The following is a 27,018-nucleotide window of genomic DNA, read 5'->3' on the forward strand; positions in this document are numbered from 1 at the left end:
TCAGAAATGCACACCCCAATTTGTTTTATTAAGTAAAGAAAAGTCTCTGAAGAATGACCTGAAACTATTTTGCAATTAATTATTTAACAAAAACAAGGAATGACTTATTTGCACGTTCAAATAATAACAGAATAATTATAACCGTTTTGAGAACGATAAGCATTGTATCAAAAAGTACAGAGTTGAGAATCAGCAATAAAAGGGGAGGTGGTTGAATATGTATTCAAATGTGTGACGTCACACTAGAAAGTAGTATGTATAAGTCAGTAAGTGTTGATGTGTGTATATGGAATGATTTAATATGTAAGTGCTGGTAACTGAACAGCAGTGAATGTGACTGCTGAAAATACAAGACATGAGTTGGCAATGAAAGCATTTTGCGGTTTAGTAAGTACTTCAATACCAGTACACATTCCCCCTCTACAGAAACCTCTTGCAGCTAGCTGACACCTACTCTGTGGTGATGAAAACACTGTACTGTTAAAATGCAATTAATGTTCATGTAAACCTTTCAGAGGGAAGTCAAATCATACATTACTTCAGGGGAGAAAGGGGGTGTTTTTTTTTATACAGACGACAAAACAGTTCACTGTTGATAGATTTTACAGTCTCAATATGGGGTATAAAGCAGACACTGGCCTCGATATACAAACATACTGTACACACTATTTGGGTTACAGAAATGCTTTGCAATGACTAGAAATTACAGTGGTCGCTAAACTGAACGACGACAGAATAATCTCAATGAAAAAATAAAGTTTTAAAAACCGTCGTTATACAGTGGAGTTGCTTCAAAATCGAAATTATATATATATATATATATATATATATATATATTTATTCGACAAGGATTTTAATTGTCACTCTTCCGTAATTCTATTATTTGACGTAGCTTTGTTTCTTCTCTCTGAAAAATAAGATATTCACAAGCATATAGAGTATATTGACCTCTAAAGTAGATATTTTGGAAGTAACTCATAAAAAAGAAAAATCGAATCACTGAGTTTGTCTCGCCGGGAGAAGTGTCCCCTGCTACTCATAACTTTTCAATAACTCAGTATATAAACAAACATCATTTACTGTACATTTTTCAACTCTAAAAGATAGACATACATATATACTTTAAACTCCTGTCATTAATGATTTAACATCCAAAAAAATAAAATAATCAATCTTCAGTGGGTTTTTAAAAGGGATCCATAAAAACAAGAGAAGCTGGTATACTGCAGCATTCACGATGCAGTATGACTTTTAAAAAGGTCAGAACGTTACATATAAAGCACAAACAGACCAAACTAAAACTCCTTAACTCTAGTAGGACTACCGCTGGTCTCTGCAGCCACAGTGTCAGTGACTACACCTCAGTGTCTTTCTATCCCGCTCTCCTACCCTCACAGTAACATAGACTCCTGCATGGTGAACGCCTCTGGTGCATGCCTGTAGTGTGGTCCTCCGAACAGCGGGGGGAGCTGCTGCCTCATGGTGGGCTGTTGCTGCTGCTCGTGGAACTGTGTCCTGTAGTGAGCCAGGCCGTCAGGGAAGGTGAACTCCTGCACGGGGGACATCTGGGCCCTCTGGAAGCTGGGGGAGCGGGGTACACCTCCAGGGGCACGTGACATGTCACCACCTTCCTGCTGCCTCCACGGCTGCACCTCCGCTGCCCCTCCCCGGCCTGGCCCCTCGGGCAGGTAGGGCGGGGTCTGCTCCCCTCTCCTGCGCCCCTCGTACCGGTTATAGTCAACAGGAGGGTACACCGGATAGGCGGCTGCAGTGGAGGTGAGCCGTGTGGGCTGACGCAGGTATGTGGAGGAGTTACTACCAGGGCTGTCCAGCTGCTGTATGGTGCGGGGGGGCTGGGCTGAGCTGGGAGGCTGCCTGTGGGTGGTGGCATAGGAGTTGTTCATGAGGGCCTTCTCCGGAGAGTGGCTGGGCCGCTGGGTGGTGACGTACGCCCTCTCCCCATACATCAGACCCATAGGTGGGGTGCCATAGTGCCTGTCTTCTCCCAGTCCCCTCTGCTCAAGGCTCACACTGTACGGGGGGTAGTGGAGTGGCACCATAGCAGGCCGGCCGGGGGAGTACTGCTGGGGGGCGTGTGGTACTGGCTCTGGCCGTTGGGGTGGACATAGGGTTTACCCCCCGCAGGGCTGTTGAGGGACAGGGCAGCGGGGATGGGGTGTTTGGCCTGCCTACCCACTGGTCCTATGGAGACCACGCTCCCTTGCAGGCTGGGTGTGTGGGTGGCGGGTCGGTGTCTCGCTGTGCCTCATCTGCGACGGTGGCCTGTCCAGCTCCAGGACCTCCACAAAGTCCTGCTCTGCCCCCCCGGGCACGTTGTCGTACTGAGAGGCGTTGGAGCCGCGGTTGGAGCCTGGGATCAAGCCCCTGGAGCGGGGCCGGCGGTTGAGCAGCAGGGTGTCATTAGGGCTGGAGGAGGGCTGGATCTCCCTGGCCGCCGCTGCCTTGGCCGCCTCCAGCTTGGTCTCGGAGGGCTTGACCCAGCGTGGGGCGATGTCTTTACGGGAGCTGCTGGAGGCGGCATTGGAGTTGTGGTTGGCCGTGGCGTGGTTCTGAGGCTTCCCTCTGTCCACCACTTTTGTAGGAGGGTTGGGGTGTGGCGAGGGAGAGGGCGCCGGGGACGGTGTGAACCCTCTCTCTGGGGTAGAAAGGGTGGGGGCGGAGGGCTGTTTGCAGTGGGGATCTAGGTGGACGGAGGGCTGTTTGCAGTGGGCATCTAGGTGGACGGAGGGCTGTTTGCAGTGGGCATCTAGGTGGGCGGAGGGCTGTTTGCAGTGGGCATCTAGGTGGACGGAGGGCTGTTTGCAGTGGGCATCTAGGTGGGCGGAGTTCTCTCCAGACCTCCGTGATCTGGCCTCCCTCTTCTCAGCCTTGTGCTGCCGGACCAGCTTCTCCAAGGAGTCCCTGCGCGCCCGGCTGGGGGGTCGGCTGTCCCGCTGGCGCTCGGGGGAGGGGCTAGGCGCTTTTGGGGGCTCGGCCGGCTGGGCGTGGCTCTGACCATTTGCCACGTGGTTCTGGTTCACTGCCGGCTCTGGGGGAAGCTGCCCAAGAAGCTTCTTGGGATACTCGTCCTCTTTACCTGCAGAGATACAACAGACAGAAGGTTAGAGCACCTGGGGGGAACACAAAACGGAAAAGGCATGTTTTCAAACGATGAATATTAAAAAAGGGCAATATGGATTCATGCAACATCACTGCCGACGAGGGGCGAAAATAAAGAGAGAATTACATTCACCACAACACTGAATAATCACGTCTCCACAGGCGAGAAACCAACCAAGGACATAACAAAACACAACATCTGAAATATATATCTGATATTCAATACCCAGAGTGCGAGCCAGAGGCGTCCAATTAGGAAGTGCCATTCAAAAGTGTAGACTGAAATAATATACGTTTTCACTCAGTTTCATTACAATGTACTTAGCTGCAGCAGCTGACAGACTTCAAAAGGTCAGACTGAAATGAGCTAACGGACTGTCCTTAAAGACTTAAAGTAGGAACCATAAAGTAGGAAACATGGCTGAGTTAGCACTTAAGGACAAAAACCATAAATATATCAACTCCATGCAGTTTTAAACTCTATTACTGGAGTATATTACTACTACTACTACTACTACTACATAATCGTATCTACCAGTGTCATGAAAATAAAGTGCAGTACAGGTGACACAGATATACAGAGAAACAGACAGTGAAGGTGGGACACTGGATGTGTTGGGCTCTGGTAGGAACAGTGTGTCCACAATCCCCATAGAAACCAGGAGACACGAGCTCGAGAATAGGAAGTGATGTGACAGGACCGGGAAGTGTGGTGAGTTTGAACCAGGAAGTGCTATCACTGACCGGTATTGAATCCACAAACTAAAGTGGCTCTCCATTGTGTAAGAAAGTGTCCCATTTCCCTGTCCTTAGACTGAATGGGTGAAAACAATATGGAGAAACTCTGCCTGTAAGTCACAGCATCCATCTCTCCTACGCAGCTTCCTGTCCTTCTCTACCATCCCTTAGAACCACTGATTTGAAAAGCCTGGACAAGAGAAATAATGGCGCTTTGGTTAGGGATAAAGGAAAGGAGACAAGAAGCGGAAGCCATTCAAATGTATTGGGACCCAGCCGAGATCAGTGCTTTATTGCTCTCACCCATCCAGTCTTCTCAGTTTGGACTCAGGAGAGGAAGCCACTTGAGAGTATTGAGGATTCACCCAGGAAATGTGTTCACTGACACAGGTGCTTTAGGGTTTCCAAGTTAAGTGTAGGATGCAGTCTCCACCCCACAATCAAACGTAAAACACAGACAACAACCTATTCAAACCTTTGTTTAGCCTCTCATTAAAAACCTCATCCAACAATTTAACCGTCAAAGTTGGAAGAGTTTTGGCTTCGGAATCTCCATTTCTCAACATGACATGTGGTTGGTTCACTAGAAGCAGATGGGTTGAAGATGAGCTCCGAGTGCTGCAGTCGAGCAGAAAGCCTCCGCTGTCGGATGATACTTATTATCATGTCACCAGGAAGAGAAAATGGCTCTCTCACTGTGTGTGTGTGTGTGTGTGTGTGTGTGTGTACACACCCAGGGTGGTAGGATGCCACAGTACATTAGGACATTTGGAGGTTAAACCACTATGTAGCCTACAATGTTGAGCGGTGACTAGTCAAAGCTTTAGGCATCTTACTAACTGAAAGTATTGACTTAAAGTATCGTATTATCTAAAGTGGGAGCTTAAATGGTTACTACTCTACTGATAATGACCATCTGCAGTGCCTCGCTAAAAGCAGTCAGAGACAACGAGCGTGGTAGTAATAGAGGAGGATAATCCCTCCACTACAAGACTCCAAGGTAGCTTTACCAATAGTAGCCTGGCCTGAGTTGCAGTAGCTACTGCACAAGGTTGCGGTACCATTGGGAGAATGTTCTGTAAGAGAAGCCCAGGGCCGCTGGACAGACAGGCGACAGACAGACAGACGGAATACGGAGGGACTGACGGAGGGAGGGAGGGATGGACAGATGATGAAACAGGGGAACACCAGTCAGGATAGCCCACCGGTTACTGTCGTAGGAGGGGATGTGGCCCCCACTCCCACCCACACTTTTGTAGGCTGGGCCGAACCATTGGGAGAAGAGGGAGAAGAGGCAGATTAAGCAAGAGACAGAAAGCAAGATGAGACAGACTGCTATCACTAATTACTACTACCACTGGTAATACTACTACACAGCAGCCAGCAGGAGAGCTGTGTGAGTGTGAGTGTGTGAACTGTAACTGTGTGGTCGAGGGTGAATGTAAGTGAAGTAACATATGCAGGGTGATACATCCGTGTGTGTGTGTGTGTGTGTTGATATTTTGAGCTTGTGTGTGGCAGTTGTCTAATCTGCGTGTGTGTGACAAATGTATAGCCTACTGTAATCAGTGTGTATGAGAGGTGTTGGGGGCAGAAGGCTACCTGGTGCGGCCAGCTCCAGTTTGGACCTCCTTAGCTCCACCATGTTGTTCTGCAGCTGCTCAATCACAAAGTCATCCTCAAAGAAGAAGTCCTTGGCCAGAGTCACCTGCAGAAACTCAACCAGATCCTCCATAGACAGCTTCAACAGGTGCTCTGCAAACACAAACACACACACGCAGTGTGAGAACACTTTCTCCCGTGCAGTTTGAGGACAGTCACAGATCTTAGAGGTTAGCGGAGGTGGTTCAGTGAACTTGATGAGCAACTTTGCCTGGTGGCGCACAGACAACCACGTGGCCACAATAGCACAATCCTACTGTTCTGGTCTTACTCTTGTGCAGTTTGAGGACCGTGTAGGACATGGCGGTCAGAACTCTCTCTCCCTCCAGGATATAGATGTCCCAGATCCGCAGGGTCAGGGTGAAGGGGGTCTGAGGGAGAGACAGAGAGGAAGAAAGATAATGAAGGAGAGAGAAAGAGATAGGGAGAGAGAATGAGACAGCCAGAAAAGAGAAGAAATAAATATATTTTCAGAATACAATTGAACACTTTCTTTAGCCCGACACCCGCAGTAGGCATGGTATGATAATGACTGATGATTTACAAATACACATTTAGAAAAGCTGATACAGAGGGAAGGGGATGTGACTCAGACACTCACCCTGTCTAACATTCTGATACAGAGAGAAGGGGATGTGATTCAGACACTTACCCTGTCTAACATACTGATACAGAGGGAAGGGGATGTGACTCAGACACTCACCCTGTCTAACATACTGATACAGAGGGAAGGGGATGTGACTCAGACACTCACCCTGTCTAACATTCTGATACAGAGGGAAGGGGATGTGATTCAGACACTCACCCTGTCTAACATTCTGATACAGAGGGAAGGGGATGTGATTCAGACACTCACCCTGTCTAACATTCTGATACAGAGGGAAGGGGATGTGATTCAGCTACCCTGTCTAACATTCTGATACAGAGGGAAGGGGATGTGATTCAGACACTGTCTAACATATACAGAGGGAAGGGGATGTGATTCAGACACTCACCCTGTCTAACATTCTGATACAGAGGGAAGGGGATGTGATTCAGACACTCACCCTGTACAGAGGGAAGGGGATGTGATTCAGACACTCACCCTGTCTAACATCCTGATACAGAGGGAAGGGGATGTGATTCAGACACTCACCCTGTCTAACATACTGATACAGAGGGAAGGGGATGTGATTCAGACACTCACCCTGTCTAACATACTGATACAGAGGGAAGGGGATGTGATTCAGACACTCACCCTGTCTAACATCCTGATACAGAGGGAAGGGGATGTGATTCAGACACTCACCCTGTCTAACATACTGATACAGAGGGAAGGGGATGTGATTCAGACACTCAACATACTGATACAGAGGGAAGGGGATGTGATTCAGACACTCACCCTGTCTAACATTCTGATACAGAGGGAAGGGGATGTGATTCAGACACTCACCCTGTCTAACATCCTGATACAGAGGGAAGGGGATGTGATTCAGACACTCACCCTGTCTAACATTCTGATACAGAGGGAAGGGGATGTGATTCAGACACTCACCCTGTCTAACATTCTGATACAGAGGGAAGGGGATGTGATTCAGACACTCACCCTGTCTAACATCCTGATACAGAGGGAAGGGGATGTGATTCAGACACTCACCCTGTCTAACATTCTGATACAGAGGGAAGGGGATGTGATTCAGACACTCACCCTGTCTAACATACTGATACAGAGGGAAGGGGATGTGATTCAGACACTCACCCTGTCTAACATACTGATACAGAGGGAAGGGGATGTCTAACATTCTGATACAGAGGGAAGGGGATGTGATTCAGACACTCACCCTGTCTAACATTCTGATACAGAGGGAAGGGGATGTGATTCAGACACTCACCCTGTCTAACATTCTGATACAGAGGGAAGGGGATGTGATTCAGACACTCACCCTGTCTAACATACTGATACAGAGGGAAGGGGATGTGATTCAGACACTCACCCTGTCCAGGAAACACTGGAAGAACCACTTCATAGTGTACAGGCTGGTGAACACCTCCTGTGTGTCCTGAAACAGAGGTCAATGAGCCATTACCCCTCCGTGTGTGCGTGTGCGTGCGTGCGTGTGTGTGCTTGTGTGCGGGTGTGTGTGTGTGGGTGTGTGTGTGTGTGTGTATTTAAACAGTGGCCTTGGTTTAACAGCAGTGGTGAATCCGCCAACGTGCCCAAGGCCCCATATTAAAAGCAGAATAAAAGCCATATCTGTGTGTGTATGGTTGTGTTTGTAGACATGGCATTTCTCTCTCATTTCACCACCCTTTAATCTCAACACATCAAAGGCTGCTGCTGTGGCACTCAACTCAGTCCCCCATACCAGCAGGCTTAGGGCTGCCATTTATATACCACTACCCCCTCCCCCAGACTGTGTGTGTGTGTGTGTGTGCTCTGCGGGCCTCACCAGGTGTGACTTCAGTTTGGGCATCATCTTCTTGAGGATACGGTCATGGTGCTCCTGGAAGCGCATCAGCTTGGGGAAGCCGGGGATAAAAAACCCTAGAGGGGAGGAGGGGCGGAGATCACAGAGCATTTTATCAAATGTAGAAAATGACTCTGGTGGTTGTCGCTGTGTGTGGGTCTGAATGGAAGGGACGGGAGATTGGGTGAGCTCTATAGATATCTGGTAAGAAGTTGTCAGGGAGGGTTCTCTAGAAATGTGTTTCCTCACATTTTATGGGGCCCAGAAGAGACAGCCTAAGTCCTTGAAAGGTATGTGAGAGTGTGTGTATACAGTGTGTAGGTGCCTGTTTATATTCTATCCGTAGGGCACGTTCCTGTGTCAGTGGGGTCATGTTGGACTTAAGGAATGTTTGGAGGAAAAGACCAGAGCCTACTATCCTATGTGATCTAGGGCATGGCTGTTCATGCCTACTTAGTGTGTCTGGTCTAGTATGCTACCCCTGAATTGACTTGTGTCCTATATGGTGCTATGGATGGCATGGCTTAGGCATGGGTTTTGCGTGGGCTATTGAATGACGGCCTCACACTTCTATGGGATGTTACACAGTGTGTTGTGTGTGTGTTCTGGTGTGTTTACCATGCATGGCGTGTTTCTGTCCAGACAGCAGTTTGACCAAAGCCCAGAAGGCATCCTCTTCGTTCATATAGATGAGCAACAGAGCAGTGATCTGACTCATGCCCTGGCAGTACCCCACCTCCTATACACACACACATTTGTATAATGTATAGACAAACACGCATGCAAAACTGCACACCAACTCACTTCTCTATATCTACACAGGAACAGAAGAGGTCAGTGGATGGAGAGAACAGGGGAGGATGATCAGGAGGAGCTGGATGAGGGGATAAAAGAAGGACGAGGCTGTAGAAAACAGTTGATTGGGGAAAGGAGAGGGAGGGTAAAGAGAGGCGTTGAGGTGTCAGGGGATTCATTCTGGAATGTGTGTAGTGTGACTCACCGTGTTGTACACAGAGTAGGCTGTGAGGACGTGGAACAGAGCCTGCTGCCTGAAAACAACAACAAACAGTCAACCTACTAATGACTAGACATAATATAATATAATAAGACATCTGATGGAAGTGCAGGTTAACTAACAGGAACACCTCAGGAGCTTCCCAATTCATCACAAAAGGGGAATTCAGTTTTTTATTTTTTATTTAGCCAGGTTAGTCTCATTGAGATACATTTTTCAAGAGAGATCTGGTCTTCTCTCATCATTCAAATGCTCTAATAGTCGTATTGTCTTCTAAATGAGATGAACAAATGCATTAGTGATTTTTACTTCCTATATTTGGCCAGTAATGGCAACCTTTGTGTTTGAGGTAGTTGTACATTTTATGCTTTCATGGTATAGCTGTGTTTGAGGTAGTTGTATTGTATCATGGTCAGTATCGAGGTAATGTGTTTAGTTCCTGTGAGGCTGTGCTTGCCAGGTCCATGGTGGTCTCGGACTCTGCAGGCCAGTGTTTATTTCCCAGGGGCCCCTGGTTCTGGCTCTCTCCATGACGTCATCAAGCAGAAGTAAAAACACAGAAAAGGGACGTGTGTGTCCTCTCACTTCCTTATAGGGAAATGTCCATGTCAGCCACCATTATGACAGAAAGAGGTATGACCAGATAGATGTGCATCATGGCCCAGGCTACGACCAGGGGTTTTTCCTAGTCAGGGCACACGGTCAAGAAAAACTCCAGGCCCTAATTAAGGGTACTATTCTGTAGTGACTAAGTGTAGATGTTGTACTGGAGTATGAGAAACTGACTTGACGTCGTAGCAGGGCATGAACATGACGTGGTCCCTGTGTGTGTGTACAGTCGGAGGGAGAAACTGACTTGACGTCGTAGCAGGGCATGAACATGACGTGGTCCCTGTGTGTGTGTGTGTGTGTGTGTGTGTGTGTGTACAGTCGGAGGGAGAAACTGACTTGACGTCGTAGCAGGGCATGAACATGACGTGGTCCCTGTGTGTGTGTGTACAGTCGGAGGGAGATACTGACTTGACGTCGTAGCGGGTCATGAACATGACGTGGTCCCTGTAGGTTCTGTTCACATCCAGGTCAATCTGACGGACGTCAGGAGACAGACCTCGAGCCCTGAGCTTCAGCTTCTACACACAGGAAACACAACAACACAGAGTCACTGAGGGAGTGTGTGTGAGGAATAAAACTACTCATCCATCCCGCAAATGTTTATTGAGTTATAATACAGCTCAGCTGTGACTCAAAACTCAATATTCCACACACACACACACACACACACACACACACACACACACACACACACACCCCCCCGTAATAATGGATGAAGCTCTGAAATCTAATAAATCAGGGTTTGCCGGCCTGGTTGTGAATTTTAATGAGGCCTGGGCTATAATGAAGCTGGCTGAGTGGAGAGAGACAATAGGAGAGTCAACTACAGTGTGAATGTGTATAGTTCCTCCATGACTTTGCCCAGGGAGGAAGGATGTTAGTCCTAGAGAGCACTATAACTCTCTGCTGTGAGCTTCTGGCTCGCGCTTCCATAACGTACCTCGTAGAAGTCTTTCTTCTCCTCCTTTATTTTGGGAACGTCGAGGAGCAGACACCACACCTCTCCTCGGAGCTGTAGGGGAATTCCCTTATAGATCCGCCTCACCAGCTGGAGGGAGACATGGATACGGGGAAAAGGACATTCTTAGTGTAACATCAAAGAGACCATGCTTCACCTTCCAACCACACCCCCTAGCCCTAACACTCAAGTTCAAAATGCCTTTTTGCACAATCAAATTCGAGCTACACAACTGAACAGTTTTCATGATGAATTGATAGTATGAATAATCTGACTCCCATTCAACATCAAGTGGATAGTATGAGAGGACAGGTATGCGTGTGAAGGACAAGCATGCGTGTGAAGGACAAGCATGCGCGTGAAGGACAAGCATGCGCGTGAAGGACAAGCATGCGTGTGAAGGACAAGCATGCGTGTGAAGGACAAGCATGCGTGTGAAGGACAAGCATGCGTGTGAAGGACAAGTATGCGTGTGAAGGACAAGTATGCGTGTGAAGGACAAGTATGCGTGTGAAGAACAAGTATGCGTGTGAAGAACAAACTATATACAACTATTATTCAAATCAAATCCAAATCAAATGTATTTATAAAGCCCTTCTTACATCAGCTGATTCTGGGTGATTGGAAAAGAGGCTATAGGTGATGTGTGTCTGGACCTCTGGGTAGATGGAGAGGAGATTTAGAAGGGGAGACCTACCCATCTGGCCAAGGAATCTGGTCATGCTCAGTGTGTGTGTGTGTGTGTGTGTGTGTGTGTGTGTGTGTGTGTGTGTGTGTGTGTGTGTGTGTGTGTGTGTGTGTGTGTGTAAACTTTAACATTGTGAAAATTCTGTGCAACATCCAGCACATGTTTACAGTGACCACTGAGGCTGTACCCGCTTTAAGTTAGTTATAACAGTGGCCATGTAGGCTACTTGATCATAATGTAGGCCTAAGAGTGGCCTACCATAAACAACTATGGAGAAACATTTTAACATGGAAATAGCTGTTCTATCATTCAGTCTACAGTAGCAGCTTTTCAAAGATGCCTAGAAATGTACACATTTTGTGCTCTTGTAGGAAGCAATCACTCCCATATTGCTAACTACAAATTATCTATAACTGGGCTAATAACTCACTAACTAGCAAAGGACATGAACAAAATGTACACACGTGGCTACATGCAGCTCTCGAATTGATCTCAAAACAAGCGCATTTACTCATGACCGCTCATGCTGTAAACACAGTCCAGTTCAAAGTAAATGGCACAGATACATATATGGCAACGGTTTATTTGCATATAGGTCTACTGCAGTTCTGATTGTTTATGCCGCACCGGTCTGTGTAGAGTGCGGGTTGGGTAGTGTGTGTCAATGCAATAGAATCCTACTCCGATGCATTCTGCCGACAACAATCTCTTGCATAATTTGATTTGTTTCGGTATGTTACATTGAAAGTGGTTAATATTGTGTTGATTCGATCACAATTACCACAGTAAAGGGAAACATTGAGTGTTAACAGGGAAAACTAGAACATGGGCCACCAACCTTTTCTGAGTTCAGATCGTTTTTTTAACATGACTTAAAAAAAAAACAAGCCTATGCAACATTAACCAATTAAAAACAGTACTGTAGACATGGAGGTAAAAAGAAAGTACTGTAGAAATATAGGCCCAATACATTATCAACGCATATTGGCTTTGCTTGAATTGCCCTGCCAATGAATTGTTGTTCAGATACGTTTTTTGAATTATATTTTGAAATTTGAGGTGGGCTATAGGATCACACTGGTAATCTGTTGTTGTATTTCTTGTGAGGCACAGCTGAGCATTTAAATAATTTGCTTTCTTTTTATTGTACTGGGCAGATGATGCCTGCATTTGATGGTCAGTCTCAGCGGAGGGAGAGCAGCAGACTGAGGGTCTCTCCTCAACAACCCTCTGCTCTCCCTTTCCGACACGGACTCTGACCAAAAAGGGAAACTCGAGTCGCACCGTATTATTTCTGCCACATGCACAAATTCATGTTGTTACTCCTATGAACAGAGAAAGTGAAATATTCCTGGATATTGTGTGGCCTACCACTTCGCGGCTCAGCCGTTGTTGCTCCTAGACGTTTCCACTTCACAATAACAGCACTTACAATGGACCGGGGCAGCTCTTGCAGGGCTGAAATTTAACTGACTGACTTGTTGGAAAGGTGGTATTCTATGGTGGTGCCACGTTGAAAGTCACTGACCTCTTCAGTCAGGCCATTCTACTGCCAATGTTTGTCTATAGAGATTGCATGGCTGTGCGCTCGATTCTATACAGCTGTCAAGCAACGGTGGCTGAAATAGCCTAATTTTAAGCGGTTACCACATACTTTTGTAGCGTGTCATATACACACACACACATATATATATTATATACACACATATATATTATATAAACACACACACACACAAACACAATCTTCATTATTCAGCAGGCGGAACACAGAGAGGTGGGAGAAGAGAGAGAAACATTGATTTGGAAGAAGATGTAGGCATCGGATGGCCAGTGATGGGTGATGATTAAAGGTTAACGAATCAGTTTAGGTTGTATGCTCATAATGCATGTTAGTCTATGTGTGTGTGTAAGTGAGTGTAGTATGTGTGTTATGTGTGAGTGTGGAGGTGTGTGTTTGTACTGTGTGTGTGTGTGTACAGTGTATGTGTGTGCCAGATAGACCCACTTGGGGCTTGACGTCGACAGCGACAGCCCAGTAATTAGGGCTCTGATGAAGTCAATGAGTGCACCTGTTCCACTAATCACCATTGGTGTGTGTGTGCGCAATTGTGCATGTGGTTTCCTTTTGGTGAGTTTGTGTGTATGTGTAGGTGTGTGTGTGTGTGAGATCTAAATTGGCTCTTCAGTGTAGAGGTTTCTCCTACTCGCTGCACTCCGCAGTCCTCTATTTGTACCATAAATTCAATGTCACATCAACACCTGTGCCAGGACCCAGGCTCTGCCCTACAGCAGATTTTTAGTAGATCTAAAGATTACACTTGCCTTACAGATGCTAGGAACCTGCCTTACAGATGCTAGGAACCTGCCTTACAGATGCTGGAACCTTATGACTGCATTAGTATGCTATTGTTTTCAGCAGCACAGGAAACAAAAAGAGCCATCAACCGTAACTCGTTTAACCAGCCGAGAGAAACGAGCGGAGCACTGTCTGACAGAGGGGGGAAACAACAAGTCCTTGGTTGTTGCTTGTCACGCAAATCCTTGAAACCGGAGAAAGAGAGAACAAGGCTAAAACACTCCCCTAGTCAAGGTTAATTTAAAGACAATCTCCAATTCCCGCTGAGACCACCTCAGAGTACAACTGGAGGACGTCAGAACTGAATGCCCGAGGGCCCAACACCTAGCACAAAGAAGACCCCAAACTCAGGCACTAACAAAGACAGCTATTACAGAGACCAGACCCCTATAAATGCTCTTCAGGGAGACTCACTAATATTTGTTCACCAAAGAGAAGGGAGAGATGTAAGCGAGGCACAAGGAGAAGGATGTGGAATGTAATATTTGACAACAGGAATGTGGGAATGAGATATTTTAAGAGACTGCAAGAAGGGGGAGAGATGGTGAGGGAGGAAGAGAGAGATCATACCTTCTCACTGTTCTTATACTTGTCCCAGCTCTTCATCATCTTCAGCCATTTTGAGGTCCTTTCTACCTCTAAGTGTTTTTGCTGAGGGGACACAGGAAGTGGCATGTTAACACTTCCTCATTACCAAAACTCCGGAGGAACTGTATATGCAGACAAATATGCAGTGTCATACATTTTGCTTCATAAAACAAAGAACATTTTATGATGCCAGGATGAGGCAAAGGTTACAGTGACATTAGAATGCAATCTAAACATCAGCTCAGAACATTATGTAACTCATTGAAAGCGACAGTAGAAGAACACAAAACGTTAGGATTCTGATAAAGGAAAGAACTAATCAATTCTCAGCAACCAGAGTTCTATTCATAGCAGTAACGGCAATCGTTATGTGTGTGAAAGACGCTGTGTTCTTTCTCATGGGTGAAGGTCATTTTACAGCGGCATAGACACACGTGGGACGGGAGAGATGTAGTGAGCCCTGAGGGTCTGAGACGTGGTCATCTCACCTTCTCTTCCACCGAGTCGTAGGACGGAAGTTCATTCTCACTGGAGGGGAGAAAACAAAACAAGCGTTAGTATCACACAGCTTTGGTTGACTTGTTTCAGACACATTGTTGCTCTGAAAATATGCAAGGTATCAATCATGGTTTGACCATGAGCTTAGCTAAGGTTTCGCTGGTCTGGGCCTTTAAGAACATTACACATTTGGTAGTTGGGTGGAATGTTAGTAGGCTGTCTCTCTGTCCGACTCAACTCCTTCATACGCGGTGAAGATGGACAAGATGGAGCCCCAAGATGATACGTCTCAACGTGAATACGGACCACTCAAAGATTCTTTCCAGAGGAAGTGGAGTCATTAAATAAATAAATGATGCTACTGCCAGAGCTCGTTTCACCTTCCCTAACACTCATCAAAGGGAGGGAACATTACACGTCAGCAGCCAAGCAAACAGGAAATAACACATTAAAACATTCCTCCATTCTGGCTACTGTCCTGTCCCAGTTTCAATGCCTCTATGGCTATCTAACAGATACACTATGAAACTAACAGTTCAGAGCAGCACAGCTCTCTCTGTGCCACTCAGCCCACTGGCTTAGAGGGGGGGCCTGTTCCAATACTCTCAAAATGCATCCTTCCTTCTTTTAGTAATATTAACTAATCTGTCCATGACTGGTCAAGTGAACGTAAGGTTTCCTCTCCATTGCTTTAAACAATCCAACATTGGTCAGACCTATGATCAGGTCAGATCTGTGATGACTTCATGGAAGGAAGGGAACAGAGCCCGTGTCCCATCCCCCACTTCCTGTGTCTCTTTCCCGGGACTGCCCTGACCCCTGAACCTGACCTTTAACTCATACAGGAAGCACAGAGAGTTTGCAGTCAGTTTGTCGGTGTCTGCCTGTAAATGGGGCATTCCCTTCTTTTCTCCCTCATTGTTGTCATCATACCTAGTCAGTATGACATAGAAAGGGCTCTCCTTCATAGGCTATTTCATGGAGCCTGAGGCCTCATGTCTACTGTCTTAACCATGGGCCCCAGCTCTGTGTCCTAACCAGTCCAAAGTCCTGGCATTAGGCCAGAACCATGACCTTCAGCCAAGTCCCCATCTGCTCTCTCCCAGACCATAGCCTTCACTCAGGGCCTCAACCTCTCCATCCTTCCCTCTCTCCAGACTGGAACCATCTCCCCATCTCTCTCCAGACAGTGACTGGCCCTGGGCCCCGGCACGTCATCCCTCTCTCCCCTATACTCTCGGCCTGAGCTCCCACACTGATGCCCTGTGATTGTGGCTAACCCTGCAGCTTCCTGCCTAGACCAGCCCACATGTGCCAGCCTATATATAACTGTTATAACTGCCTAAGAACAGTGTTGTTTAAGAGCCATGTAACCCCACTGCTGGCCATGCCAACGCCACAACACACCAGGCTTTAGAGAGTCACTTTCTCCAACTTCAAGACAATGGTACTGTTTTAAACTAGTGTTCTTTGAAGCTTACTGAAGTGAAATATCAGAACACAAATAAGGGGGAAGATTGTGGTGTGCATGTGACTGATTCACATTTCAAAAAGTTGATATGCCTTGTGTAATGAATTGATCACTTAAGGGGGTGTGTGTGTGTGTGTGTGTGTGTGTGTGCGCGCTTACTGTACGAAGCCGAAGCGGTCAATAACTTTGTACAGGTGGAAGCTTGCATCCTCCCAGGGTTCCACAGTGGCACCCTCTTTTCCCTGCAACCAAAGAGCCTCATGGGTAAAAGCAATGAATAACAAGTAGTTTGAAATGTATTTGTGCTATTAAAGAAAAACATCCTTGGGAACATATTTTTTTAATTTGCAGCACAAATGAGAATGAATACAAATGAGATTCATTACTTGCCTATATAGATGCCTATATAGAACTGGATGGCTACACACGTTGTAAACATCGACACTATTACAATAGAGATAGAAACATCCGTGTTATTCTATACCGAACAGAAATATAAACGCAAAGTGTTGGTCCCATCTTTCATGAGCTGAAATAAATGACCCCATACATTTTCCATACGCAGAGAAAGCTAATTTCTCTCAAATTTTGTGCACAAATGTGTTTACATCCCTGTTAGTGAGCATTTCTCCTTTGCAAAAGATAATCCATCCACCTGACAGGTGTGGCATATCAAGAAGTTGACTAAACAGCATTAACATGACACACAGTCTGGAGCAGGGATGGGCATCTCCAGTCCTCCCCACTCCCCTACAGTGTGTGTGTGTGTGTGTGTGTGTGTGTGTGTGTGTGTGTGTGTGTGTGTGTGTGTGTACATGCCATGCTTGGCTGTGCTAGAGTGCCTAGCCCTGCAGCTAACAGGTGTGAAATGAAGAGCTAGGCAGACGCTCCCTGTCACAGCCTGACTCAAGGCAGAGGAGAGGCTGTTGAATTCAGACAAATAGAAAGAAAGTTAACATTGAAAATGAGAAAATGGGAGTGGAGAATGCATGACAGCAAAGGGGAAAATAATGAGAAAATGGGAGTGGAGAATGCATGACAGCAAAGGGGAAAATAATGAGAAAATGGGAGTGGAGAATGCGTGACAGCAAAGGGGAAAATAATGAGAAAATGGGAGTGGAGAATGCATGACAGCAAAGGGGAAAATAATGAGAAAATGGGAGTGGAGAATGCATGACAGCAAAGGGGAAAATAATGAGAAAATGGGAGTGGAGAATGCATAATGAGAAAATGGGAGTGGAGAATGCATGACAGCAAAGGGGAAAATAATGAGAAAATGAAAATAAATTGTGAAGACAGAGGGGGAGATGGAAGGATTGTATAGAGAAACAAAGAGAGGAAAGGTGAAATAGAGGGGCGGCAGGTCGCCTAGTGGTTAGAGAGTTGGGCCAGTAACCGAAAGGTTGCTGGATCGAACCCCTGAGCTGACAAGGTAAAAATCTGTCGTTCTGCCCCCGAACAAGGCAGTTAACCCACGGTTCCCCGGTAGGCCGTCATTGTAAATAAGAACTTGTTCTTAACTGACTTGCCAAGTTAAATAAAAAGGTTCAATTAAAACATTTATTAAAAAGAGGGCAAAAGAGGTGATGAAGTGAGGGAAGAAGAAAATAAAAAAAGAGCGAGCTAAACAATGTCCAGCATTGGCTGAGGTCTGCAAGGCCCGCCTGAAGACCAGCTGGATGTCTAAATACATCTCTCCCTCCCGTTCTCCTTCCCTCTCTTTACTGGAAATCCTGTCCTAACTTAACCCAGCTCCCTCGCGCAGCAGAAACAGGGGAACAATGAATATAAATACACCAAAAAGACATCTGGGATGGATAGATTGTTCTTACATCCGACATCAGGCCGAACACGCACAGAGCCTGGAAGAGATGTCAGTGGAGACACAGACTGTGTCTAAAGCCCGTGTCATGTGGTATCTGCGTATAGACACAGGGGCGCACAAGACAGCTGTGTAAAATCAATGTCATGGCAGACTTGGACCATGATTCTGCTCCGTGTTTGACTTTGTCAAGCTTTCCATGTTGCTGGTGTCTATGATTGACTCTGTCACAGTTGGAGTGTGTATAGAAGGTTTCTTCCAGTATTCTCCTGTCAAAGGAAACAGGAGGGATAGGCCATACTCCATTACCCTTGAATGAAACTCCATTGATAGAAAACGTTGAGGTCTGTAGTGAGAGCATGAACTCCATCTTTATCTTGATAAACCCCCCCCCCACACTGTCATTATGAAACTGAATTGGGTTTGATTGGACTCGTTCCGCCTCGCCAACGAGAGAAAATGGACTCCTCTTGTGATCAGGGTCAAACATCAAAACATAATTAAACTCTGTGTCAGAGTGCCCACCTCTCTCCTCCACTCCATCCCTCCATCATTGCTCCTCTCTTAATGAGTGGGCTTGATTATCCTGCCCGCTGGACTAAATTAAAAAGGCTAATTTATAAACCAGTCCCAACGGCTGGCTATAGTGATGATGCCATGGGCAATGGCAAGAGGTGCCACAAACATACACAATGGTGTGGATGGATGGACACATACTTCACCATCAGACTGACAAATGACAAGAAAGCAAAGCACACATCTCTGGAAACCTGCTAGAAATATTGTTAGCCCAGCTTCTGTCTGGTAGTGACAGACAAACATTTAATGCTGCAGGGGATATACTGTCCTTCATTAGCGGAGGGGTTCTTACCTTGTCATATTTGGAGACGATCTCAGCCCTCTCCTGCTCAAGCCTCAGCACAGCATCCTGCTCTGTACCAGACGCTGCCAGAGAAAACAGAGGGGGGGGGAGAAAAAGATTGAAGGAAGAAAAAGGACAAGAGTTCAAAATGTCAACATGTCAACCTTTGTATCGTGGTCCCAGTAGGCTCAGTGAAGACCAATAGAGACTGGAAATAGCCATGCTGTACCTTTTCACTACTATCAAACACTAAGTGGTTCAGTTATCTGGCCCCACAATGAGCCAGCGGTCAAAGGTTAAAGCCTGGCCTACTGTAGCCCACACTGGTGGAACCAGCAGGACTCACCAGGGGTGGGGTGTATCATACACAACTCAGATGCTGTGTGTGTGTGTGTGTGTGTGTGTGTGTGTGAGTGAGAGAGCCGTTGAGTTGAGCCACTGAGCTCAAAATGGAGACCAGTGTCAGAGGGACGTCACTGTGACAGAAGCGGTGCGTGCGCACGTCAGCTATTATGCCCCAGACGGACGATTAACGAGAAACTGTCACGCGTGACCAGGATGCTGAGCGCGCCGAACACACACCTCCTTTACCTCAGCTGTACCACTCAACCAAGTGAGTTTCCTCCATTTACAACCATTGGTTTCCTCATCAGATTATGACTGTATGATCTGACTGGTCGAATGTAAAGGTCCGACAAATAGTCACTCCACACACACACACTGCCACTTCCTGATTCAGCAGCCAACGGGAAGCTCAAAATACAGGAAAACATATTAACAAAGCTGGCACAGAATATACAGTGCCTTGCGAAAGTATTCGGCCCCCTTGAACTTTGTGACCTTTGGCCACATTTCAGGCTTCAAACATAAAGATATAAAACTGTATTTTTTTGTGAAGAATCAACAACAAGCGGGACACAATCATGAAGTGGAACGACATTTATTGGATATTTAACTTTTTTAACAAATCAAAAACTGAAAAATTGGGCGTGCGCACGTGCCTCAGACACATTGGAGATTGAGATTGAGAATAAACAACACACTGAGATAGTGTTCTGTAAACCTATTTGTACACAGATTGAGGCAGCTTGTTGACCAAGTTAATGTGAGAATAAATACATTGCTCCACACACAGCACAAAGAAAGAACACAATGCTGTGTTCTTAGTGAGAGGCTATTGTAGATATGTTTACTGAGCTGGTGTGAGACATGACGTAATTCTCTCCATTCACCAGAATGGCAGAGCAGCAACCACCATACAGCTTTTCAACCCTCTCCACCAATGAGATGTGCTACTTTGCCTCCACTCAAGAAGTACAAGGTCCCAAGAGAAGGGTGGTTTTAGTTTTATCATTTTATTTTTCCTTTCTCTTTTCTTTCACTTTTTCAGTCAGTATTCCGACAGGAAGTATTCCACTTTGATTCTTCCCCACTTCCTCCCTGGGCTCGTCCGGAATTCCAATATGTCCCGAACAAACACCGCTCTTATCGAGCCAGCCGGAATTCTTATGACAGGGTGGTGTTTAACTGTCTGTCACAGTGAAAGGCATGTCACCATGGGCTGACAATGGCAAACAGAGTGGGAGAAGGGACAGCAGGGGACACTGTCTGAAAAACCAACAAAAAAATACTGAATTTTTCCAGGGTTCAGTGGAATGGAATTCTGGGTAAATGGGATTGAGTCTTCCCATAGTAAAACCCAGTGTTGGCAGCAGTAACACACACTGAACCCCCCAGCGGCCATATTAGTATTCAACAGGGGCAGCGCTTAAGCTAAACACAATTAAACTCTTACATGCTCGGGGAATGGCACAGGCATCCGTGACTCCGTGTTTGTAAGGGGTTGGAGGCTCGTTCAGAATTATTGTGTTTGTTGTGTTGCTTGGACTGCTACGACTCCTCGTGCCTACAGAACACTCCTGGACAAGCCCCTTCCTTAAAGCTACAGGGATGCTTGAGGAAAACATACATCCCTGAACCTTTGCACTTCCAGCGAGTCCCCCCGTCCTCCTCCCCCTGTCCACTCCTACTCCTCTTTTTTCCCCGGTTAGACGCCCTACTTCCTTGAACTTTCACCCCTCCCTCATCCTCCTCTGCCAGTCTCAACCTCTTCCTCTTCACATGGCAGTGCCCTGTGGCGACGGCTGCGTAGAACGGCAGGTAATTTCTCTCTCCCGTTGCGATTAAAATGTCCCCACCGGTCTAGCGCTTTGCCTGAGTGGAAATTACCCAGTTCTCCGCTTTCCCTTTCACTCCTGCTCTCTAATACCCGTCAAACTGCTGTGTCCCTCTCTTTCTCCCCATCCATCCCTCACAGAGGTCATAACAGTGTCAGAATAGAAAGATGTAATTTTCCCTGCTGAAAACATATTCATCACACAGTAGGCTTCTGAAAAACACTGGAAAATGTCACTGAAAGAACAAAGGAGGGAACTGGTCTCACATTGACATGGTGTCAATCTGTATATAACCCATTTGTCCACGTTGATTCAAGTGTTGATCAAGTCTATAAAAGAATGAACCAAGGATCATGCTTTCATCCAATCAGAGCCTGTCTTCTGGACAACAGCATCATCAAAAACAACAGACTTTAGGATCACATCCATCCAGTTGTTTTTATTTTATCTTTATTGTTCAGGGGCAGAACGACACATTTTACCTTGTCATTTCATCCAATCAGAGCCTGTCTTCTGGACAACAGCATCATCAAAAACAACAGACTTTAGGATCACATCCCTCCAGTTGTTTTTATTTTATCTTTATTTAACTAGGCAAGTCAGTTAAGAACAAATTCTTATTTACAATAACAGCCTTGTTCAGGGGCAGAACGACACAAACGCAGTAAAATTTGAACGGATGCTTACGAGCCTGGTGCCTACCACCGCTCAGTCAGACTGCTCTATCAAATCATAGACTTAATTATAATATAATAAACACAGAAATACGAGCCTTAGTTCATTAATATGGTAAAATCCGTAAACTATCATTTAGAAAACAAAACGTTTATTCTTTCAGTGAAATACGGAACCGTTACGTTTTTTATCAAACGGGTGGCAACCCTAAGTCTAAATATTGCTGTTACATTGCACAACCTTCAATGTTATGTCCTCATTATGTAAACTTCTGGCAGATTAGTTCTCAACGAGCCAGGCGGCCCAAACGGTTGCATATACACTTACTCTGCGTGCAATGAATGAAAGAGAAGTGACACAATTTCCATAGTTAATATTTCCTGCTAACCTAACATAAATGTAACTAAATATGCAGGTTTAAAAATATATACTTCTGTGTATTGATTTTAAGATAGGCATTGATGTTTATGGTTAGATACATTTGTGCAACGATTGTGCTTTTTAGCGAATGCGCCTTTGTTAAATCATCACCGGTTTGGCAAAGTAGGCTGTGATTCAATGATAAACTAACAGGCACCGCATTGATTATATGCAATGCAGGACAAGCTAGTTAACCTGGTAATATCACCAACCATGTGTAGTTAACTAGTGATTATGTGAAGATTGTTTTTTTTATCAGATAAGTTTAATGCTAGCAAGCTAGCAACTTACCTTGGTTCCTTACTGCACTCGTGTAACAGGTGGTCAGCCTGCCACGCAATTTCCTCATGGAATGCAATGTAAATCGGCATCCAAAAATGCTGATTACCAATTGTTATGAACACTTGATAAATCGGCCCTAATTAGTCGGTCGACCTCTATCAAAAAGCTACATTTTAGTCTCACCTGACCAGAGCACCTTCTTCCATACGTTTGGGGAGTCTCCCACATGCCTTTTGGCAAACACCAAATGTGTTTCCTTTTTTTCTTTTCTTTAAGCAATGGCTTTTTTCTGGCCACTCTTCCGTAAAGCCCAGCTCTGTGGAGTGTACGGCTTAAAGTGATCCTATGGACAGATACTCCAATCTCCGCTGTGGAGCGTTGCAGATCCTTCAGGGTTATCTTTGGTCTCTTTGTTGCCTCTCTTATTAATGCCCTCCTTGCCTGGTCAGAGTTTTGGTGGGTGGCCCTCTCTTGGCAGGTTTCTTGTGGTGCCATATTCTTTCAATTTTTTTCAATATAATGGATTTAAATGGTGCTCTGTGGAATGTTCAAAGTTTTTGATTTTTTTTTATATAACCCAACCCTGATCTGTACTTCTCCACACCTTTTCCCTGACCTGTTTGGAGAGCTCCTTGGTCTTCATGGTGCCGCTTGCTTGGTGGTGCCCCTTGCTTAGTGGTGTTGCAGACTCTGGGGCCTTTCAGAACAGGTGTATATAGACACACTGAGATCATGTGACAGATCATGTGACACTTAAAGTCCACCTGTGTGCAATCTAACTAATTATGGGACTTCTGAAGGTAATTGGTTGCACCAGGTCTTATTCAGGGGCTTCATAGCAAAGGGGGTGAATACATATGCATGCATCACTTTACCATTTTTTTTTACAAATTATTTTTTTCATTTCACTTCACCAATTTGGATTATTTTGTGCATGTCCATTACATCCATATAAAAATTAATTTAAATGACAGGTTTTAATGCAACACAATAGGAAAAACGGCAAGGAGGAACAAATACTTTTGCAAGGCACAGTATCTGCAAAGGTACTGAAGCTGCACGGTTCTAATTGAAAGCCTGGTTGGAGGAGAAGTCATTTCCTGTCCTTTGTTCTTGAACTTACAGAGCCTCACACTTCACTTAATTCATCCGCCTCTCAGCCTGCCTGTGTACAGCCAATCAACACGTCCCAAGGCCAAACCTGGTGACGACCAGGCTGAGAGTGCGGCCTCTAGTCACCTTACTGCATAACATACATATTATGATTGGGGGGGGAAAAGGGATCTAGAAGGCAATCGCAAAGGGCACCAAGGCCATGTCAATTCATGCCTTGAAATGAATAGAATGTAAAAAGTGAACAAAAATAAATACCTACTGAATAAAGGCAGAAAGTGAAATAAAACATTGACGAGTTCTAAATGGAGCCTGTGTGTGTGCTGTCATAGACGCGCCATTTTGTATCCAAATATACAAACACACTAGACTGATGTCACCCAATTGTCAGCAAGAAACCCCCCAAAACATTAAAACTGTAGGGTAACCACACACGGCATAACACTGGGCATGCTATTAGCATTGCTTCAAAACTATACTCATTTACACAAACTAGACGTAGAAACAAACATGTTTCTACCTATACCCAACCACATCACACACAGTTGACCTCAACAGTCAAAATGACATCACTCAACATAATGAAGACATTGTCTACCCACAGTAGTTTACCCTCAAACTACACTCACAGACATGTTATAAATACCATGTCAACGTTCATGTCTCCAAGTAACTGAATCTCAATTGTAAAAACTGTGCAACACCATTAGGACTCTATCATTTAAGTTACATTTGAACACAATTCAATCCGACAGAAGCAATAGCTGTTCTTGAACACCAGCAGTTTGTCCTAGTAAGGTGGTAAAAAACCAAAGCAGTATATTTTTCCCTGAAGTCAGTCGCCTCAGTGACATCATGTCTTACCTCTCTTCACGCTCTCTGTTGGATCCTCCAGTCTACGGAGAGATTTAGTCCGCATTAGTGACAGCCCGGGCTAGACAAACACTACTCACAAAAAGCCCTAACCCATCCCAGAACCACCGACATTGCCACGGCAACTACGTCGCACGGCAACAGTCCCCGTACCAATGAGAGGAACCAGAGAGACAGACAAATGGTGGCTTGTGTTGATACACTCCTCTGAGCAGCAGACGGGAGATCAGAGTGGTTGAGTTTGAGGGCCACTGTCACAATGCAGCCGTTTGTTTACTTTACAAAGAGATTAGGGAACAAGAGAGAGAAGGAGAGAGAATAAGAGAGAATGAGAAAGCGAGCAAGAGAGAGAGAAAGAGGGACACTGACTTCAGCATCAAGTCACTGCTATCCCCACTCACGACATTCCACACCCAAACACAAACACACAACAGCTGCTATTCAATACATCAGAGAAGTGAGGGAGGGAGAGAGAGAAGGAGCAAATAAGAGGGAGGGAGGGAGGGAAAGAGGGACAGGGAGAGAGAGAGATGAGGAAGACAGTGGGTGAGGCCCAGGGTGAGGGAGATCAGAAATCAAGGGAGAGCCAAGAGAGGCAAAGAAGAGTTTAGACAGCGTTTTGATAAAACACCTTTCATTAAGGAGACTCATGTTCAACTCCTGTGGTGAGTCGTATACCCAGAACAATCATGTAGAGCAGGCATATCGCAGGACAGCCGGGAGAGAAAAGGAAGGGAGGGAGGGAGAAAAAGAGGGGAAGAAAGATAATGGTTTCTATCTCCCGCCATCGCTACAGTACATATCTACCCTGGCGCACACAAAGCGACCTACGCCCAGGGCCAGCAAGGGGATGGCTGAAATGCCGTTATCACTGAAGAAGCGGCGAGGTCATCCTGGCAGGCTTGGAGGGTTCTGGTGTCCTTTCTGGGAATGTTCTCACACACTGGATACTTTCTGAGAATGGACACATACACTGCCACCACACTGTCAGTAACATGGACTCGAGAGCTATTGAGCACATACCAGTAACTCCTCTTTAAAAAACAAAGGGGACATAGTAAATTAATATCTCTCTCTTTCTCTCTCTCTCTAAAAAAATAAATAATCTGCCAAGCACGTTGGAAACTGTTTGTGTGGGCGATCTCTGGCACCACATAGCAAGATGAAAACAGAGGAGTGTCAAACTCCCCCGTACTGAACTGTAATGTGAATATAAAACAAGTGATTTAAATCTGTTCTGCACTCCAGTGACAAGGGGATCCAAGCTGTTTTTGTTCTGTTAGGTGTGTGTGTGTGTGTGTGTGTGTGTTGCGTACAGTGCGTGAGGTTCACTGTTTAAGGTGTCAAATAACAGAAGTGCCAATCTATACACACCACACACATCTTCGCTGGAGTGTTTAATTACAAATGTTTAGGAAAACAAAATCACTTTCCCTGAACTATTGTTGCTTTCCATATGCTACTGTAAAACTGTAGTCTAAGCTTTGCACGTGAAATCTGACACCAGGCATAGAGGGACTAAAGCATCACTTCACAGCTAGGCTGGCCTTTCTAGGGAGTTTTTCCTAGCCACCGTGCTTCTACACCTGCATTGCTTGCTGTTTTGGGTTTTAGGCTGGGTTTCTGTACAGCACTTTGGAGATATCAGCTGATGTAAGAAGGGCTATATAAATAAATTTGATTCAAGCAGAACAACTTTATGAGCAATTAAAGAGCCCGTACAGTCTTTATCCACCCACCTATTCTGATTATCACTCAGAGTGTGTCTTTCACACTTATAACAAGTTCAAACAGGTGCCATTAATACAGGTAACGAGTGGAGGACAGAGGAGCCTCTTAAAGAAGAAGTTACAGGTCTGTGAGAGCCAGAAATCTTGCTTGTTTGTAGGTGACCAAATACTTATTTTCCACCATAATTTGCAAATAAATTCATTAGAAATCCTACAATGTGATTTTCTGGATTTTTTTCTCTCATTTTGTCTGTCATAGTTGAAGTGTACCTATGATGAAAATTACAGGCCTCTCTCATCTTTTTAAGTGGGAGAACTTCCACAATTGGTGGCTGTCTAAATACTTTTTTTGCCCCACTGTATATAGGATAGGACTGTCACAACACATCTGTCGGTCGAGAGAGAGAGAGAGAGAGAGAGAGAGAGAAGGGATAGACATCTGGTAACATACATCACTCCCCCTTTCATCTCCACCTCCATAACACAGACATGTGAAGACTGGATTGTTTATCAAACACGGCTGGTCAGTAGGGAGAGGGGGGATGGAGAGAGAACTTTGGTGACTGATATCTACACTACTGAAAGACCTCTGCACTAACCTAGGGGCCTGTGTATAAGCATTCACAGTCCAGCCATTTCAAGGCGAAATGGGGTGTAAAAAGAAACTGGATGTGATCTCTGTGCCGTTTTCATTTACCCCAGAAAATAATTGAATACTGGTTCATATTTTTTTTTAAAGGAGCCCTGAGACAGAAGAGACAAACAGAAGCGTTGAGTGCCATTTGCTATCTTATCTAATATGTTGCTCTAACAGATACAGCTCCGTCCACCACATGCATACATTCTCCTGTGAGGCCAAGAACAATATGTAGCCTAGCTTTTCCCCTCTGGGTGCTTATACGGCAAACAGT

General features: G+C 45.5%; 1 pseudogene; it reads right to left on the bottom strand.

The window, feature by feature from the left end:
• On the bottom strand, positions 1-24,838 carry LOC135515893 (USP6 N-terminal-like protein; annotated as a pseudogene).
• Positions 24,839-27,018: the final 2,180 nt, after the last annotated feature.

Source organism: Oncorhynchus masou, chromosome 27 (genome assembly GCF_036934945.1).
Source record: "Oncorhynchus masou masou isolate Uvic2021 chromosome 27, UVic_Omas_1.1, whole genome shotgun sequence".
NCBI classification, from domain to species: domain Eukaryota; kingdom Metazoa; phylum Chordata; class Actinopteri; order Salmoniformes; family Salmonidae; genus Oncorhynchus; species Oncorhynchus masou.